Below are 18,079 nucleotides of genomic sequence, written 5' to 3' on the forward strand. Positions count from 1 at the left end.
CAATAAGAACATGCCCCACATGCCCGCAGGCCAATCTGACGGGGGCGGCGGCGGCGGGGGGGGGGGGGGGGGGGGGGGGGGAGGGGGGGGCAGTTCCTGAACTAAGACCCCTCTTCTCGGTGACTCTTAGTTTGTGTCAAGTTGACAAAAAGTAACCAGCACCTAGGGCATTGGGGCTTTCCTCCCCAGAATTGCAAGCCAAATAGGCTTTTTGTCTCCCCTTTAAAAAAGAATCCAGCCAATGGGGTATGATGGTGCATGCCTTTAATCTTAGCACTTGAGAGGCAGAGGCAGGTGGATCTCTGTGAGTTCAAGGCCAGTCTGATTTACATAGTAAGTCCCAGGACAGCCAGGGCTACACACTAAGACCAGGTCTTGAAAAAAAAAAAATATAAAAGCTTCTAGCCTCGGGTATTTTAGTTATAGTGACACTAAAAAGATCAAGACAGAGAGAAAGGGGCAGCCAGTGACAAAGCAGGTTAGGAAACAGCCAACGCCAATTAGCCAATGGGAGACGTCAGAAGAAGCAGATTGTTCCCAGGGGGGCTACTCTCTTCCTATGAATCAAAGCTTCAATCAAGTGGGTCTGAGGAGAATTCCATGGCAACCTTGTCTCACACGGCTTAGAAAACACAGCTAGTCCCATCTTCCTCCTCCAGCCAGGGCAGTGATCGGAGAAAGGCGATCCGTGGCAGCAGTGGACACGGAGTTCCGGAAACCAATGGTCTCAACCTTTTCATCATCTTGGATGCTCAGTGCTGGGGTGTGCCTCTCTAATTTGATGGCACTGTGGAATGGCTTCTTAAAGAACTCAGAGCTGATTCAAGCTAGTCCCGTAGCGAGTCGATGCCACCTCTTGGATTCTCATATTTTGCTCTACAGGATAAAGAGCTGGAGGATGGGAGTCCTAGGTGGCCCTGGGCGGGAGGTTATGAAACCCTTCCCCCCTGTGTAGCTGCTTTGAGTAGTAACAACAGTCAACACAGATGGGGCTGCGTGTCTATTAATGGACTTCAGTCACAACAGCCACAGACAAGTGAGAGAGAACAGTGCCTCTCTCCCATGAGGACACTGGCCTAAGGTCAAATGGTAAGCGCAGAACCAGGATTTGAACCTGCATCTTTTGGCTCTGGGGTTCTCGTCTTCTTGGACTTGGCAGGTGTCCTTCTGTACTCCCACAATGTAGAAGGGCCCACTTTATCCTCCCATTTCACAGACGGGTTCTCTCACTCACACATGGGGAAGGCAAGATTTGAATCTGGGCCTGGCTTATGCACAAACTCCTGTCCTCCTCACTCTTAACAGTATGGTTACTCCTCAAGCATCTGTCTCATTGGGGCAGCTTGGGGGGGGGGGTTCTACCTAAATTTCCCATGGCTTTTGAAATTCAAACTTAATTGGTAGAGTTAAAATATAAAATAAACAAACATAGTAATAATAGCAGAAATTTTAATTGATAAACAGGTGTGTCTTAAGCACTCTACATGTGTAAGTCCATAAATTCTGACAAGCCCATAAGCATGCTCTTACTTTGGAAGTAAAGATTCATTTATTATATATGATACTTGTTTTGTTATTATGTTTTTATCTTTTGTACTAAGAACTGAACCCAGGGCCTCATCCACACTAGGCAAACACTCCAACACTGAACTATATATCCCCAGCCCCCTTTTCTTTTCATTTTAAGACAGAATCCTGTTTAATTAACTAGGTTGACTTCCAACTCTCCATCCTCCTGCCTCAGCTTTTATATATGGAATTACAGGTGTGTGCCACGCTGCTAAGCAATGAATAATGATTTGCTCAAGTTGAATGAGTTTGTTATCTTCTGGTGGGGGTTGTTTGGTTTTAGGGCTTGGAGACAGAGTAGCCTGTTACCCTGGAAGGCCACAAACTCATTATGCAGCCAAAGTTGACCCTGAACATTTGATCCTCCTGCCTCTTCCTTCCAGAGTGCTAGGGATTCCAGGTGTACTCCATCACACCCTGTGAGTATTATCCTGTAAGAGAGAACTGGCTGCTGTTTCTCAGATGGTAACATCAAACTCAGAATTACATGTATTTGTTAGCACCAAGACATATTTCCTGCACCCTTCTTCGTCTCCTTAAAGCCTAAGTGTTAAAATTGTTTCATATGATCCAAAACTTGCCTAAATATTTGCAGTCTGGGAAACGATCCATTGCCCTCAGATCTACGAACCAATCAAATTGAATTTTTGACTTAAAAATGCCAAAACCCTTGACCACGGAAACCATCACGTCTTCTGTGAGGAATCTTCTTTTAAAATAGTTCCACTGAAATATTTTCATTAAACTATTTCAATAGGGTTGAAAAGGAAGCCGGGGAGGGGGTGGGCCAAGACAGCACAGCAGCCTGCAGGGGAGCGGCTCTGACAGAGTCCATTTCTCCTGGGATGTGACTCTTGCACAGCCTGGTTGCTGGGACCATTCCGTCCTTTTAATGACCAGGTTCGGCTTCTCCAAGTCTAATGTGTCCAAGAACAGACCAGGGCTGGGACACAGACCAAGCCCTGGGATTATCTTGGTCGTTAAACTTGAGAAGGGCAGTAACAAAGATACAGAAAAGGGCAAAGCCAAGGAACTGTGCCAGCCACATGCACCAGGCCTCACAGGGGCATATACGTGTTTTGCGTTTCCTTGAGAATATAGAAACTTTGGGGCCTGGGACCTACAGAGAAAGGCTGGGGTGGGGTACTTCAGGGAGCTACTGTTTGGAGAGATTATTAAAAAGGAGCATTTTGTTGTTGTTTCTGTTTTTTTCTTTGTTTGTTTGAGACAAAGTTTCCCTATGTAACTTTGGCTGTCCTGGAACTCACTGTAGACCAGACTGGCCTTGAAATCACAGAGATCCACCTGTCTCTGCCTCCCGGGTGCTGGGATTAAAGGTATACGCCACCGCCACCATGCTCAGCTGTTGAAAACAGCAGCTCGTGGTCTTTGTTACTCCTTATTCTATCAAGCAGCTGTTGGGGGAGGGGGGAACAGGTAGCCCTCCTCCAGGGCCGCATCCTAGAAAGCAATGCGCCATATCATCGCTCCTACCAACACAAGGCTCTGCATCATGGCTCCGCACAGCCTGCTTGGTCCAGGCTGTCTTCTGGGGAAGGAGGATCAGATCTTAATACAGGCTGGAGAGTGCCGGGAAAGGGGAACAGTAGGTGTTCTTCCGGATACCCATTTCCTCCAAAGTTCCTCAGATAACTGTGACAAAGTAGGTCTTATAAGTTAGAAGGTAAACACTAACATGATGTCACCCAACCAGAAATGTCCCCAAGGTACATTTCTGAGCTCTCCATGGGACAGACCAGAGCAGACTGTGGCAGGGAGGCCCGCTGCAAAGCTCTCTGTTGGTATAAATAAGTCATAATAACACCAACCCCCTTCTTCTCCTGGTTTGTAAAGGACTGACCAAATCCACTATAAAGCATGCCTTCCAAAGGTCCCTGCTGATTTCAGGCTGTTCATCAAGTCACAGTTAGTACAATTCAGCATGTTATGGGGTACCCTCTAACTCACTGGTATGCCTACCATTCAGCAGCTCCTGGTTACTTACAGATAAACTTAGAGGGTGAGTCCTTATAACTCAGCAGGAGCAAACACAATGAAAACAGACACACTGGAGGCCCAGCTCCCCACTGGAGGCCCAGCTCCCCACTCCTAAGAGTTGTAAAGCACCAGCTGACACACATTTTCATGCACCTTCCTGATTCCTCAGGGTTCCCAGGAAGAAACTGTGTCTGCACACGCTAAGGAAGGATAAAAGAACTGGCCTGCTTCAGAGAGCTCTAAGCTGTGGTAGGCTGAAAAGGGGCTGGCAGCAAGGTGCATTCCTACCTCTTGGTACAGCTGCCCTTTCCTCCCCCCATCCGACCCCTCCCACTCTGAGCAGGCCCGGCTAACAACAAAACCCAAGCGTGGCCATTCTCCGGCTCACAACAATCCCACTTCACGTCTAGGGGACTTCGAGGGGGCTCTTTTATCAGGGTAGTTGCAATGCAAAAAGTTTAGAAGTTTAGGCTGGTAGAGACGGCTGAGTTTCTTGGGTGTGACCCATTAAAATCAGGTCATCCAAAAACTCCCTTTCCACGCCTGATTCTACTAATAAAAGAACTCTTCCAGCCACCTGAGAGGAAGGATAAGGGATGTAGGAGGTGAACGCCTGTCCATCGATACCGGGGCGCTGTAGACTGAACTGTTTGCTGAGAGGAACAATCATCACTTTCAATTTCTTTTCCTTTTTAAGCAACTTCCGGAGAACAAGCCATTTAAAATAAAATCACAACGGGGAACGCCACACCTAGATGGATTTCAAACAAGACGACACAGCTTTCAGAAAAGAAGAAAACAGCAACCTGTGAAATTTGAAGGAGTCTTACTCACGAAGCAATCCGGAAGCTGCTAGAAAACAATTAAGCCGGGTTTCAAAATGACCAGGACAGGATGTGCCCATAGAAAGAAATGTTGCGTGCACCGAGAAGCTGCCAAAGTTACCGCTGCAAAGTACCCTGAACTTTCAAAAGGTGTCCTAGGGTCACTCTGACCCCCCTCCTCCCAAGCTAGTAGCCTTACAAGCACTTTCTCCCGGGTGATATTTGGCGGGAGGGAAGGGGAGGCGGGAGGTGCGAGGAAAAGGAGCAGGGGAGAAGCCTGCCCCGAGCACTCCGGACCCAAAGAGCATCAAGGTTTCAGTTCCCTCCAAAGCAGGGGACACAAAGGTGGCACTGAAATCCTTTCTCCTCCCCCTCCCCCAACGGCGCACCTCTAGAGACCCGGCAGCAACGCCCTTGGGTGGCGGGACCGCGCCTTCTCCGCAGGGAGGGAGCGCAGGGGCTTGCTGGAGGTGGAGGGCTGCGAGGAACCAACCCTGGGGACCCAAGGTGGAACCTACCAGGCAGGTGGCGCGCTCAGAGCTCGGGGCTGGGCTGGGGCGCGCAGGTGCTCCCGGGCACCCTGAAGATGGCCTGGGCGGGCCGAGCGTCCATCGTCTTCAGCCGGCTGCGCTCTTGCCGTCCCCCCCGCCGCTGCAGTGGGGACCGTTCCCCAGTCTCGCGCTGCTTCTCCTGCGGGCTGAAGACACGGCGGGTCCCGCGGCGGCTTGCAGCAACAGGCACCGCGGTGTGGCCGGCGGCGGCGACAGGAGCCGAGGAGGAGAAGGAGGAGGAGGAGGAGGAGGTGTCTGCGCGCTCGCGGCTCGCGTTTCCTCCTCCCGGGCTGGGCGAGCGCGGAGGAGGCGGGGGCGGGGGCGGGGACGGGGACGGGGGCAGGGGCGGGGGGCAGCAGCGGGGGGCAGCAGCGGGGATCTCCTTAGTGGGTTCCCCGGGAGCCAGGAACAGGACGCAGTGCTCTCTCTTCCCCTCGGCGCCGTACGACTCTGGCCGGGCGGCTCGGCCCACACTGGCGAGTCACAAGCGAGCAACAGCTGCTGCAGTGCGGGTCCTCCGCGGCCTCCCTCCCCTCGCTCCCCCGCGGTCCATCCTCAGCCCGCCCAGGGGCCACCGGGCGCCACCCCACGAGAACTCCGGGAAGGTGCACCGATCGCCGCCCCATCCAGCCTCAGCGCGAAGTCCTGGCCCGGGGTATTCCCCGCGTGCTGGGGACGCGGGCCCACGCGTGATTGTGGCCCTCGCGGCGGGCTGTGCGGTCGCACACGGTGTTCTTGATGGCCTATTTATAGCAGGTGGCTCTGCCCGTGGCTGCTTTGGCTCGGGAGGCTCTCAGCAGGTGGTACTGAAGCCGGCGGCGCTCCCGCAAGAACCCAGCCCCTCTGCACGCACTCCTCCGAAAGGGACTAGGTGATCACTGCGCAGCACACCCGCAGGCCACTCAGCCACCATCCCTCCCCTGCATTACCCTTCTTCCTGCACTGGGGTCGAGTGGCAGGAGGGAGGAAACCGGGCACTAAAGCAGGACGGGACGCCGGTACTCCAGGCAGGAAAATCAGGAAATCAGGAAAAACGCCGGGCTGAAGTGCCCTCCGCGGATTAAACACGGCTAAACCCATCTCTGACCAGGTGCGGGAGTGACGCAGAGCCCCAGACTGCGCGCTTTTTCCCTCCCTGCGCGCTGAGCACACACGCACGCACGCTTGTGTACACGCCAGAGAGCCACAAAAAGCTCCCGAAGCATCCCAAAGCATCTCAGAGCAGGTTAAAGAGGCAGCTTCGCTTAGAAGAGAAGAAGGGGTAGAAGAAACCTGAGCATCGCAAGCGGGAGCTGCCAGCTTGGGTTGTGTCTAGAACACCCTGTGGCTGGCTTGTGGGGATAGCTTACTCTTTATTACAGCATAGTTTGCATAGTTTCAGATCTTTAAAAAAAAAAAAAGAAAGAAAAGAGTTGAGGAATAGATACAGTCACGAATAGTCTAATGAGTAGGATGCTGATGGGTTTATGGGAATTGTCCTGCAGAACAGGATCAGGTTATCCAGTTAAACTATATTGTCTACGGAATCATACCATCACTGATTCATGTTTTTATTGTCAACCCCATTGCTCAGTTGACCTTCCCTCTCTGTGGCCTACAGACCATAGCTACCTCCAGAAGGTCACCACATCAAGACAGGTCAGCTGTTTCAAGAGCATCACTGCCACCTTTCAAAGTGTCTGAGAGATGATGTTTGACCTAAGCCACCTTGGCTGGCACTCCCCACTGTAGGAGAAGGGACAGAGGATTTGCTGGACCGTACCTAGAGAGCAGGGCCCAAACCACCTCATACTGCCACTTTTTCGCTTTTCTTGTCCTCACCCCTATCAAGGACTAAGGGGGTCCAGCCTCTCGATAGTCCCCTCGCAGGGTCCGGGACGAATCTACAACCAGCTGATAATTAATCTTTGATGAAAACAAATGAATCTATGTACACGAAACTCCTTAGTTCATACACTTTATTATTCTGTGATGGTTCTCTCTCTACACAGCTTCTATTCTGCTCTCATGTCTAGCTCCTTTCTTGCCTGGTTTCTCTATTTATCTACTGTCCCCTCTAGGTTCTATCTTAATTCCTTCATCTAGTTCTGTCCCTTCTAGGTTCTCATCCATCTAATTCTTTCCCATCTCAGCTCCTCTCCCATCTCCTTCTCTCTCATCTGGCTCTTCCTCATCTTGGTCTTCCCCATCTGGCTCTTCCTCATCTTCCATCTCGTTCCTCTAGTACTCTCTTCTAGTCCTTCAATCTAGTTCTTCCCCATCTCAGTTTGTTCCTCTCAAGTTCTTACCCATCTAGTTCTTCCATTCTCTTTTCTCTTCTCTGTCCTCTGCCCTGGAAGTCCCAGTATATAAAAGGGAGGGTCCGAGCTAAATTGTAAAGCTATTACTTAATGTCCACCTGACCTAGGCGGAGTCCCTTATGGAATCTAAGTCAGGAGACTTGCATGTGGGCTGTTATTGTTAGTCCTCAGAAGTTGGGCGCCCACCTGGGTGGTGTTTCCTGTAGTCCTTGAAAGTGGCTAAGGGAGATATCTGATTCCAGAGAAAGCCTTTCCTGAGGCTGTTCTCCAAATCCCTGGATTGTGTATGTCCAGAGAGTGATCAGTCCGCACTGTTAGCCCTTCTTAGGGAAAAGTCACTTGGGAAAACTATGAAGGCACATATGATTTTCATAACAGAAAACAGCTGATATATAACAAGCCAAGTAACACCAAAAACTCCTTGGGATTTGGCTTCCTCTGGAGGAATTCCCTGATTCCTCCAGGTAGTGACTTTGCCATAACCAGCTGAGTTCTTATGATATATTCCTGTGGCCCGCAACACACCCCGACACATCCTCCCTCCAAAAATTCTGGTCCTAGATCGCAGGAGGCTTAGCAGCCAGGTAGAGAGCAGGCAGTACAGGAAGGCAGTGATTGGCAGAGAGTGGGGTAGTTGAGGAGCCTAGGCCCCAGTCTTGATGTTGGGAAGCAGAGGAACAGTTCGTTCCTCATACGCTCCAGAAATTTATTCTCCTAAATTCCAGCTCAGAGACGTACAACACAGAGGTAAGCAATCATCCTAACTCTGATCTGGGTTAGGGGAAGGGGTGGTGGCCTTGTGACAAGCAGCTATTTCTGCATCCCCTTCTAGTTCCCAGGGACATTTAGTGTCCGGAAATGATGCTGAGAAATTGCATAGGACTTTATAAAGCAGAATCCACCTGTAACACAACATACAATGAAGAACTCTGAACATTTTGTCTTTTTAGACCCGTGGCTGACCTATCCTAGACATCAGGACACAGCCTGCCTGCTTAGCCCTTCGGTGGCTCCCAGCACTGGAAGGAACAGTGAGGACTCCAGAGCAAGGCAGGCTTGCAGGGGTGTGGAGATCTTCCCCACAGGGGCTCCTGGATGCTGTTAGTGACTGTCTTGGCAGCTTGATGGATAAAATTTCCACCTAGAAGACATCAGCCCTGGATGCTGCTTGCTTGTATTTGGACATATGCTCTTGCCTCCCTGCTCCCAGAGCCTCCTACAGTCCTGAGTACAGCATTCTTTTGGGCTCTCTCTAGAGAGGCATTGCTATGCTCCAAATGCAGTCATTTGCAGCATAATTAATTATTTATTGTCAAATACTAGCAATATTAATACCAGCTCTAAGACAGCCACAAGCTCCAGAAAGCAGTCATTGCAATAGGAAGCCCAGGGCAAAGACAACAGAGGCCACTTTGCTTTTCAAATGTTCAAGAAGCCACATGGGACTTCAGTATTAAAAGCCTTTGATTAATGTAGAAAAGAGAGCTTTGAATGACTAGGGGCTTGGGGGTGTAACTCACTTAGAAGAGTGCTTGCCAAGGCCTGCACAAAGATCTGGGCTTGACACCCACATAAACCAAGTGTGACTGTGCATGCTGTCATCTAGCACGTCAGAGGTAGAGGCAGGAAGGTGATGCGTTTGAGGGAAGCCGGGCCTACGTGAGACTCTTGTCTCCAAAACAATAATATTTCAAACAAAGCGACAATTAGAAGATTTTTTTTTTCTTTTTGAGACAGGGTTTCACTATGGAGTCTAAACTGGCCTCAGACTTGAAATCCTTTTGCCTCAGTCTCTGAGGGCTGGGATTACAGGTGTACACCATAGCTGGCTAGTACTAAAGCTATTATCTAGGTATTTGGATGTTCATATTCCCAAGGAAATTGGACTCTAATTGTCGCCAAAATACATTTTTACTTAATTTCCAAATATGCCTATTAAGGGAAGAGTTCTTAATCAGCGGTCCCTTTCCAAAACTGGTAGCAATAAAGGCAGAAGTTAAGACGACAGTGGATAGACCCCTAGGATGGCAAAGTGGCTCACCAGGTCTTTGAGTCACTGCCTGCTGGTGGCTTTCTAGAGACATAGGTGGGGACAGGCTCCCGAGCAAGTCCATGGTCAGTGGGAGAGCATCCAAGACCAGAAGGAGCGCCCTCCCAGCTCCACGCTGCCTGACTCGTCCCCTGTCAATCCCAGCTCAAGGTTCACTTCTGAAGAGGACGTCGGGTCGAGTCAAAGTATCTTCATTACTTATAAGAGCAATCCCTCATGACAGGAAAACAGATTAAAGTCAAGAGCTGAGCCGCACACACTGACTGACTTGCCTCCACACCAGGTCCTTGAATTCCCTTTCTGAAAGGCCCAGGAATGGCAAACGGTAATGTTGTAAGAAGTTAAAATGAGCAGCTAACCAAGGCGACTTTTGAATTTCAGCAGCTCGAGTCCACAGAAGTCTGACTGCATGAAGAACTAGTGTTTGCCATCGAAGGGACAACATACATCTACGTAGAGCGACAACAGACAGAATGTACACTCCAGCCCTGCTTCGGGCTTCTGTGAAGTGTCTTATCTCCTTTTATGGACAAAGCAGATAAAACTCGGAGCGCTGGCTGGCTCCACTTCCGTTTTCAACAGCCTCTCCTGTCTGCCATGGCTCTCTCTGCTCAAACTCAAGGCAGTGCTCTGCTGAGATCCAGCCTGTATGGAGGGCTCCCACTTCCCATCTGAGCAGGTCATGTATGTGGGCAGGGGACACACACCCCTTTATCATGAAGTCTGAACTCAGCTAAGCTCTCTTTAAACGTTCTCAGAGCTGATCATGCAGTTTCATCCCAAGTGGGTAAGCTGAGTAAGCTTCCCACAGCCCGGCAGGGCCCCCTGCATCTTACCCTGTGTGTCAGCCTGCCCCATGCTGAGAAATCGCAGCTGGAATGCAGCAGCTGGCTGCCAACTCCCTGCTTTTGCCCTCACTGTCCAGTCTCTTCTCAACATAGGTGTTAAAGTAATTGTTAAAGTACCAGTTGGGTGATTTGACTCTGCCTTTGGCTCCTCAGACTTCCCAGAATAGGAGTCAAATATTAATTTAACAATACCATTATAATTATGAACAATCAATATCTACTAAAATAATTATAAATATCAATACTGTGTGTGTGTGTACACACACACACACTCACACTTCTTTTCTTGGTTACTGCTCTTCATTTCTCCACACACTTGCCCACCCCTGTGTTGTGTTGGTGGAGTGTACATCTCGTGTGTCATCTTTCTCCCCCCAGGAGCAGAGGACTTGGATTCAGTTACTGATCTGTTTTCAAACGCATAGACTAGAGGCCAGGACATAGTGGACATTCAGTATGGCAGGGCTGGAGAAGCGGCACAGCCATTGAGAGATAGCACACTGTGCTCTTGGGGGAGTTTGATTCACAACCACCTGTAACTCCAGCTGCAGCACATCCAGGCACCTGCACACACACACACACACACACACACACACACACACACACACGCAGAGACATCCACGAAGACATGTAATTTAAAAATACTGAAAAGGTAACATTTAATTACAATGGATGGTTTTAGTGAGTTTGCTGACTTTAGAAAGTCAGCAATAGTCCCAGCTGTACTGAGAGGTTTCTCTGCCCCAGGTGAGTTGAATGTTTAACTCTCAACACAGGACCTGATTTCCAGAGATGGTGAAAAGTCACTGGGCCCTCGCCTGGAAGCAAGGTTTGCCGAAGGTTTGTTTGACAAACATGTGATCGCACAGACCCACATTAAAAAACACACAGACCTGTTGGCTCCCCAAGTTAGAGATGAACAATAAATAATCTTAGTATCGCGCACAAAGGAAGACACAGATAAAGCAAAAGTTGGTTGGGAGGAAACTCTTTTATAAAAAGAAAGTGACAGACAGACAACACTGGCGAGCACCCAGGGGCCAAAATGGCTCCCTATCTTTTCCATCTGACTCAGGTGGCATCTGCGTCTCATCCCATTGGTGGGAGTTGACTTCACAGTCTGACACAGTTGACCAAACAGCACAGAGGGAGGGGAAGGTTCAGGAAATGTGAGTCCTTGCAGGGCTAACTACCTTTGATAGGAAAATAAACACTCACACCAAGAATAAGGATCCCCTAAGTTTCTTATTACTTTGTTCACCCAGCTCTATCTAGTTTCCTTCTGTTGGAAACTATTCTGTCAGGAGATTATGGTTAGTACAAATTCCCCGTCCATTTGGGGATATTATGGTTGTCATTTAATACTTTACACAATGTTCTGTGAGAAGAACCCAGAGAACGTTTCTTTTAGCGTCCTTCCAGGAAAACTCTTTGAGCAACTGGATCATCTTCATGCTCACACTGCCCGGTGAACTTGAGGCAGATTTGGGACTCCTCGCCTGGTATGAGTCCAGGTTGTCTTAGTCAGGGTTTCTATTGCTTTCATAAAACACCATGACCAAAAGGCAAATTGGGGAGGAAAGGGTTCATTCAGCTTACACCTCCGTATCACTTTGCTTATCTTCAAAGGAAGTCAGGACAGGAACTCAAGCAAGGCAGGGACCTGGAGGCAGGAGTCGATGCAGAGTCCATGGGGTGACAGGGAGGAGGGGGCTGTGCCGTGTACTGACTTGCTTATCATGGCTTGCTCAGCCTGATAGAGCCCAGGACTACCTGCCCAGCGATAGTACCTCCCACAATGGGTTGGGTCCTCAGTCAATCACCCATCAATCACTGATTAAGAAAACACTCTAGGGACTGGAGAGATGGCTCAGCGGTTAAGAGCACTGACTGCTCTTCCAGAGGTCCTGAGTTCAATTCTCAGCACCCACATGGCAATTAGCAACTGTCTGTAACTCCAAGGTCTGACACCCTCAAATAGACATACATATAGGCAAAAGAACAATGCACATAAAATAAAAATAAATAAATTATATTAAAAAGTTGAAAAAGGAAACTATGTTTAGCCATGGGTGTTGGGTCCCCAGGAACTAGAGTTACAGACAGTTGTGAGCTGCCCTGTCTCAACAAATAAATACATAAATAAACAAATCTTTAGAAAAAGAAAACACTGCAGGCTTGCCTACAGCCTGGTCATAGGGAGGCATTTTCTTAATTGAGGTTCCTGCTTTCAGGTGACTCTAGCTGTGTCAAGTTGACATTAAACTAGCCAGGACTTGGGTCATTTTGTGAACTCAGGCAGCGATTCAAAGTGACTCTTTCTGTAATTTGCTCCCCCCCCCCCCCCCCGCAGCTGAGGGCCAAACCCAGGGCCTTGCACTTGCTAGGTAAGCGCTCTACCACTGAGCTAAATCCCCAACCCCCAAAGTGGCTCATTCTAAGCCACTGCCTGCTCATATTAATTTCCATCCATGGAAGACAAATTACATAGCGACAATGAACTGCACAGGACGGAGCTGGACTGCCCTGTATTCTGAGCTGATGGTCTTCCCACTTTACGATAGCAACCATGTACTCAGTTTATAGAATTGCGGTGGCAGTCAACAAACAGTGCCACCTTTGGTTTTCTTTTTCATGGTCTTCACTTGGCTTTACAAAGAAAACAACTTGATAATTGTAAATTCCAGATGTTGCGGAAATTTTATTGGCTCAGAAAATCATTCTACAGCAACTAATAGGTTTCTCTTCAGCCTGATTTCTTATTTGTGTGTGCGCGCGCACACGTGCATGCGTACACACATATACTTCTGTTGTTGTATTGAACGCGTTAAACACGTTCATCTTTGGTCGTGTTTGAGAGTTGGCTGGCACAGATGAGGGGGTGAATGAATAAGCAGTAAATGCACAGACAGGAGGCAAAGGGCATCCCCCTTGTCATGTGACCTCTCAATCCACAGGGCGCCAAACGCGCATCCTGCCAGCACCCTGCATGCTGTCTGCTCCGCGTACAGTTTGTAATCTATTTGTCCCATCTTTTTGAATCCTTTCAGGAGACTTCTGAAGTGTGGCTGAGGGGCCCCCACCCTTGTGCTGTAAGCTTAGAGAATTTAAGTGAGTTGTCTAAGGCAGAACACTTACAGGGGAGAAGTTGCAATTTTAACATAGCTACAAGACGAATTTTGCCTTTGAAACTAATTCCTTTCCTCTCACGCTATCTTCTGAATCTCCGGGTTTTGAGCGCGCTATTTCACAGAGCTGTTTTGTCTGTTTTGCTAATAAGAAATACGGAGGGTCTGGTTACTACATTGGCTTTCCTGACAGCCTTCATATTACCAGTAGTCCTAGTACAGCTGGGCCCTGGCTGGTCCTTGCTGTTAGCATCCATAGAAACAGGGTTGGTTTGACCAGCACATGGTGAAGAGATGCGTCACGGATAGCCTCCTTTTGATCCGTTTCTATTGCATAATAATTCTTATTGTGCAACAGCCTGACGGTGGGAACTTGTTTCATGACTCAGTAGTTTCCTCTAGCTTTAAACTGAGCTGGAGATACTCAGCCCTCTTCTTATTTATCTGTTACTAAATATACCCTGAGGGACGGAGTTCTGTGTTCAGGGAATGTGGGTTGGTGTAGAGGACAATGAAGAAGGAGCTAGCACTTACTGAGATCCCCAGACTCACAGATCCATTCCACCAAGGTCTCAGGAGCCTGTCTCAGCCATTAGAGACTGGTCGTGAAAATCTCCACATCCGTGTGCTGGCCGCTGAAGTGACGAGAACCAGGAGATGGCATCTGTGTCCAGCACCTGAACCTTTTCTAATTCACTTAATATTTTCCTACAGACCCACTTACTAACTAATTCAGGTTTCACAGGCCAGTCAGTCCTGCCCCGACTTTTAATTCTGTCATAGGACAACAGTAGCAGAAGGAAACACTGAACTGTTTGTGGTGGCCATACACATTGAAATTTGAGGTTCAGAAAATATCTGATGTTGTGAAATATTAGCCTTTAATTTTTAAATATTTTTAAATTTAATTTTTAAAATTTTACATGCACTGGTGTTTAGCCATAGGTGTTGGGTCCCCTGGAACTGGAGTTACAGACAGTTGTGAACTGCCATGTGGGTGCTGGGAATTGAACCCACATCCTCTAGAAGAGCAGTCAGTGCTCTTAACTGCTGAGCCATCTCTCAAACCCCTTAAATATTTATTTATATATATTTGTTTATTTATTGACAAGTTTTCACTGTGTAGACCAGGCTGACTGACCTCAAATTCACAGCGATTGCCCTGACTCTGCCTCTAAGTGCTGGGATTAAAGGTGTGCACCGTGACACCTGGCCTAATTCTTATTATCTACTATTTATTTAACACTGTTTTATTTTGAGGCAGTCTCAATTTGTAGTTCAGGCTAGCCTTGACCTCATGATCTTCCTATCTCAGCCCGCAAACCCTGGCATTCCAGATATATGCCACCTCGCCTTGTGTGTTGTATGTGTATATTCTTCCCACATTAACAATGGAGGTGGTACTCTTAAGTTGCAATAACAGCTGCTCCACATAACATTAAAATGTTTTGCTTTTCATTGTGGTTCACTGAATCCTTGGATTCTACACACAGACCTGTTGAAAAACTTCTAATGCTAAAAGCTCCTTAAAGTCAGAGATGGGGCTTAACAAGGTGGTATTAAATTCTTCCTTAATGCTTCAAGGTCACAAGTGGCTAAAGCCCACCCTTGCCATCAACAATCCTAGGCAGGAAGAGTGATGCTTGCCCACTGACTGGCCTCCAATGGTCAAGGACCACTTACTTGGCTTCAGACTCTCTTTCACAGGATGAGGGCAGAAATACAATGCTTGCCTTCAGATGCTGCAGATGGGGGAACAGTCCTTAAGTCCTCAGCAGGGTCTGGGGGACAGCAGAGCGTGTGATGACCAACAGTACATTCAGTGCCGAGATCTTTGCTTTCTTCCCTCTCAGAGACTTTTAGCTTTCTCTTGCTTTCTCTTCTATCTCCCTCCCTACAGGGAGGACAGGAAGTCAACCCCAAGAGTCCATTTACCATCCTGTGAAAAGCAAAATAACTCCAGTCTTTTTGAAAATTAAGACTTCAGAACTCCTCAGCTGTCTGTGTCAGAACGTCCTTCCCTTTCTTAATGGTTAGGATTCTGTCAGCCAGGGCAGAAGGGCTTACTTACCTAACACCAATACACTTTTTATAGTTAAGTCTTCCAAATGTCCTTCAAATCCAGATCTCCTCAATGAGATTCTACGCAGGAGACAGTCAGGGGTGGGCAGTCCTGCATAGAAGCACAAAGATCAGGCAAGAGGACTTAGAATTCAAGTGGACATCAATGCAGGGCAAGACAGAACAAAATGTTTTCAACCCATTGTGGGCAGACTTTTCTCTGTGTCTCAGCAGCCGTTCCCAAATAACCACACTGAGACTTATTATTAATTATAAATGCTCGGCCCGTAGCTTAGGCTCGTTTTTAGCTAGCTCTTATAACTTAAACGAACCCATTTCTGTTCACCTATGTGCTGCCCCAGGCTTGTTTACCTCACATACATGCTCCCCATCCTGCCCGCTCTGTGTCTCATAGCATCTCCCCCAACTCCACTCTTCCTCCCAGCGGTCTCCTAGTGTCGCTCTCCCACCCAATCTCCTCCGGCCCAGCCATAGGCCAGTCAGTTCTTGATTAACCCATGAGAGTAATGCACACTTACAGTGTACAAAAAGATGATTATTCCCCAGTCACCCATAGCACTTGAATCCCAAAGAAAGGAAGGAAAAGGACTCTGGCTGCTAAAAATGGTGTGAAGTAATGAGAACAGATGGCAGTAGCTGAAACCCCATAGCCTGTGGGAGACTGGAGGACAGAGAGGTGGGGTCCCCTAGAGGCAGGGGGAGAAGGGGAGAGGTGGGCCTCCGGGGATAGGGGCGTAAGGAACAAGCCACCGTCACACCTGGCTGGAAACTTCCAGGGCTGCACACACACAGGAAACTGAGGGGACTGTTGCTTCGTCACTGTCCCCCTGAGGTGGATACGTTCCCACCGTCCCTCCCTGCTCTTATCTGTGTCCTCTTCTGTCCCCTACTGTGCAGAAACCCGAAGCACTGCTCACTCTCTGAAAAAGATATGAGAAAAAAACAAAACAAACCACACAAAATGAGAAGTCACTTCCCTCCCTATCCTAGACCAAAGAAGGTGATGGTCTGGCTGAGATCCCCCGCTGGAGGGGGTCGTGGGGGGTCCTGGAGTGACTTGGAGAGAGTTCACAGGAGTATGAAGCGTGAATAGCGGTGCGTGGGTCCAAAGTTTTGAAAAGTAATACCGAGGCATGTGAAAAGTCAGGAAACCATGAGAGCACAGAAAGAAGATGGAGCCCTTCCTCAGCTGGAAACCAGCCATTCTAGCACAACTGGTCAGTGCTGCGAAGACTGCCTACACAGACTTTTTTTTTTTTTCCGAGACAATGTTTCTCTGTGTAGCTTTGGAGCCTGTCCTGGATCTCACTCTGTAGACCAGGCTGCCCTCAAACTCACAGAGATCCACCTACCTCTGCCTCCCGAGTGCTGGGATTAAAGGCGTGCGCCACCACCACCTGGCGACAATATTTTTTTTAAAGAATGTTAAAATAACAACAAGCTTACACCTGGCTGGAAGTACAGAAAACCCCACCAACACATGGTTGAGCAAGTGTCTCTGTGGAAGGATGAAGTGTCCTTTGGGTATCTGCCTGAGAGTGGTGTAGTGGATCTAGAGGTTGATGGATTCCCATCTTCCTCGGGAACCAGCACACTGATTGCCATGGTGGCTGTACAAGTTTGCACTCCCACTAGCAATGGATGAGTGTTCCCCTTACTCCACATCCTCGACATCATGTGCTGTCATTTGTTTTATTGGTCTTAGCCATTCTGATGGGCATAAGATGAAATCTCAAAGTAGTTTTGATTTATGTTTCTCTGATGACTAAGAATGATACATATTTGAAAAAAAACAGGAGTGAAAGAAGAATCTATAAAGGAAAACCTATAAAAATCTACAAGGAATTGATGAATCTATTTTATATATAAGAATCTATGAAGGGATTAGTAGCTCATTTTTGGTCCGAAACAAAACAGTTCTGAGTACAATTAAATAGTGACATCCAACACCAGGGAAAATAAACATCAACTCAGCACGCTTTCCTAACAGAGTAGGATTAACGAATGCAGGTGACTAGAGACATTTTCAGACCAAGATGCGGCACCCTCTGAAGTAAGTGCTTCAGCAAGCGTGCAGTGGTGCATCCGGTGCAGCTGGACCGACGGGTTGCATCAGCATTCACTTCCAAACATCGTGATTTGTGAGGCACTTTGAAAATGAAGCAGAGTGTGGTGCAAGCATACACAGAGACGTGCAAAGACACAGGACAAAGTGGCCGTCTGCACAGCTGCTGTTTGGAGGAGTGCAATGAGAAAAAGCCTCAGCACTCACCAGTAAGGGAATTTATTTGAGCTGCGATACAAAGTGAACATAGTTCTGTAGGAGGCAGATTTCCCCACCATTAACAACCTCAGTGCATTGTAGCAATGAACATGGATTGCTCAATAACTCCATCTCAGGGAAGGAGCCAGTGAATAAGCAGGGACACGAAACATGATTTCACGATTGCATAGTAAAACAGGCACAGTGGAGAACAATGAGAAAAGACTTACCATTTGCAGAAAACCAAATCAAGACAAAAAGATTCATCACCTAATTGCTGTATATCCTTGAAGCTGGTGAAGATGGCTCCATTCATTCATGGGCTAGGGATAAGGGTAAAAATATTTTGCTGTATGCCTTCCATATCCTTTGAGTTGTATGTCATTTGAATATATTGCATAAGATAAACATTAAAACAAGGTAAGTGTTGTTTAGGTGGAAGCTAGAGATAGTAACTTTGCAATGA

The 18,079-nt window shown here is 48.0% G+C and overlaps 1 protein-coding gene across 4 annotated transcripts in view; it reads right to left on the minus strand.

Moving 5' to 3' along the window:
- The window catches only part of Tbc1d1 (TBC1 domain family member 1), a 204,012-nt gene extending 197,954 nt beyond the window's left edge, over window positions 1–6,058 (minus strand). For all 4 annotated transcript variants that reach the window (XM_036200570.1, XM_036200567.1, XM_036200568.1 and 1 more), the window contains exon 1: window positions 4,910–6,058. The gene's annotated coding sequence lies outside the window, so the exon portion shown is untranslated. The remainder of the gene's footprint in view (window positions 1–4,909) is intronic.
- Between the last annotated feature and the right edge of the window lie 12,021 nt (window positions 6,059–18,079).

This window comes from Onychomys torridus, chromosome 10 (genome assembly GCF_903995425.1).
Source record: "Onychomys torridus chromosome 10, mOncTor1.1, whole genome shotgun sequence".
Classification (NCBI taxonomy): domain Eukaryota; kingdom Metazoa; phylum Chordata; class Mammalia; order Rodentia; family Cricetidae; genus Onychomys; species Onychomys torridus.